We start from the raw sequence: 1957 nt of genomic DNA, 5'->3' as shown, positions 1-1957 counted from the left end.
TCTCCCTCCCTCCCACCGTCCCTATCCCACCCCTCTCGTGGTCACAAAGCACAGAGGTGATCTCCCTGTGCTATGCGGCAGCTTCCCACTAGCTATCTAATTTACATTTGGTAGTGCATATATGTCCCTGCCACTCTCTCACTTCGTCACAGCTTACCCTTCCCCCTCCCCATGTCCTCAAGTCCATGCTCTAGTAGGTCTGTGTTTTATTCCTGTCCTACCACTAATCTCTTCATGACATTTTTTTTTCTTAGATTCCATATATATGTGTTAGCATACGGTATTTGTTTTTCTCCTTCTGACTTACTTCACTCTGTATGACAGACTCCAGGTCTATCCACCTCATTATAAATAACTCAGTTTCATTTCTTTTTATGGCTGAGTAATATTCCATTGTATATATGTGCCACATCTTCTTTATCCATTCATCTGTTGATGGACAGTTAGGTTGCTTCCATGTCCTGGCTATCGTAAATAGAGCTGCAATGGACATTTTGGTACATGACTCTTTTTGAATTATGGTTTTCTCAGGGTATATGCCCAGTAGTGGGATTGCGGGGTCGTATGGTAGTTCTATTTGTAGTTTTTTAAGGAACCTCCATACTGTTCTCCATAGTGGCTGTATCAATTTACATTCCCACCAGCAGTGCAAGAGGGTTCCCTTTTCTCCACACCCTCTCCAGCATTTATTGTTTCTAGAGTTTTTGATGATGGCCAATCTGACCGGTATCACGGTATTTTTAGAAAGTAAGCTCTGGGAAGACAGTATGTTTTTGATATAACGGTTACTGTGCCCTGTCATCCAGGCCACCCACCATGGTCATTGTGGTTGACTCCCTATGTCCAGCCCGTTCTAGTGAGCTAGCTGTGGCTTTCATGGCTCTTTGCCAGAAATTGGACAAGGAATGGGCCGGTGACTCAGTCATGGCCAAAGTTGGGGGGACCATCTATGAAGGGTTTCCTGACTTCTAAGGACAGGAAGAGAAGGTTGCCTTTCTTCCTCTGCTCTTGCTGTGTCTATAGGTGATGCCTGGAACCACTGCAGCCATCTTGCTACCAACCTGAGAATGAAGTCAGTACTGGCTGAGCTGTGGAGTCATCCAGCTCTGGAGCTCACCTCCAGAGCTGGATGAGATAATATAATATCCTTATTATTTGAGGCCAGTTTGTTTGTTTGTTTGTTTGTTTGTTTCATTTACGGCTGAAAGTACCTTAACCAATAGAGATTTGCTAATGCCCTTCCTACAGCCCTTCTCAGAATACATTATATGGATTTACACTTAGTGTTTTCCAGTAATATTTAGCCTAATGGACTCCCAAGTTACTGAAATGATTTAGAACATTAAAATAGAAATGTGGTTACATTAAATTTCCTTATATTATATCTGCAGTTTTGCATACATGAAAGGACTGTGATAATTTTGTGTGTTTAAAGAGCTGGAAGGACCCTGTAGACAATATTAATTTATTCTAATGATCATACCCTGCTTTTTAAGTTAGCAGCATCTGAACTGACAATAGTAGAAAAGAAAAGGTAATTTTAAGATACAAACCTATACTGACAAAGGAATAATCTCCAAAATTTACAAGCAGCTCAGTATCAAAAAAACAAACAACCCAATCCAAAAATGGGCAGAAGACCTAAATAGACATTTCTCTAAAGAAGACATACAGATTGCCAACAAACACATGAAAGAATGCTCAACATCACTAATCATTAGAGAAATGCAAATCAAAACTACAATGAGGTATCACCTTACAGCAGTCAGAATGGCCATCATCAAAAAACCTACAAACATTAAATGCTGGAGAGGGTGTGGAGAAAAGGGAACCCTCTTGCACTGTTGGTGGGAGTGTAAATTGATACAGCCACTGTGGAGAACAGTATGGAGGTCCCTTAAAAAACTTAAAATAGAACTACCATACGACCCAGCAATCCCACTACTGGACATATACC

The 1957-nt window shown here is 41.0% G+C and overlaps 1 protein-coding gene and 1 long non-coding RNA gene across 18 annotated transcripts in view; both read left to right on the top strand.

The window, feature by feature from the left end:
* Nucleotides 1-1885, top strand: part of LOC114486591 (uncharacterized) — a 17622-nt gene extending 15737 nt beyond the window's left edge. Inside the window, exon 3 of the long non-coding RNA XR_003680593.2 lies at nucleotides 1024-1885. This is a non-coding gene — a long non-coding RNA (uncharacterized lncRNA). The remainder of the gene's footprint in view (nucleotides 1-1023) is intronic.
* The window catches only part of LIMCH1 (LIM and calponin homology domains 1), a 365434-nt gene that overhangs the window by 40452 nt on the left and 323025 nt on the right, over nucleotides 1-1957 (top strand). The gene's annotated exons all lie outside the window — the stretch shown is intronic.

The sequence above is a fragment of the Physeter macrocephalus genome, chromosome 7, assembly GCF_002837175.3.
Source record: "Physeter macrocephalus isolate SW-GA chromosome 7, ASM283717v5, whole genome shotgun sequence".
Lineage (NCBI taxonomy): Eukaryota > Metazoa > Chordata > Mammalia > Artiodactyla > Physeteridae > Physeter > Physeter macrocephalus.
Note: the sequence above shows the minus strand (reverse complement) of the source record. Positions and strands in the feature narration are given on the sequence as shown.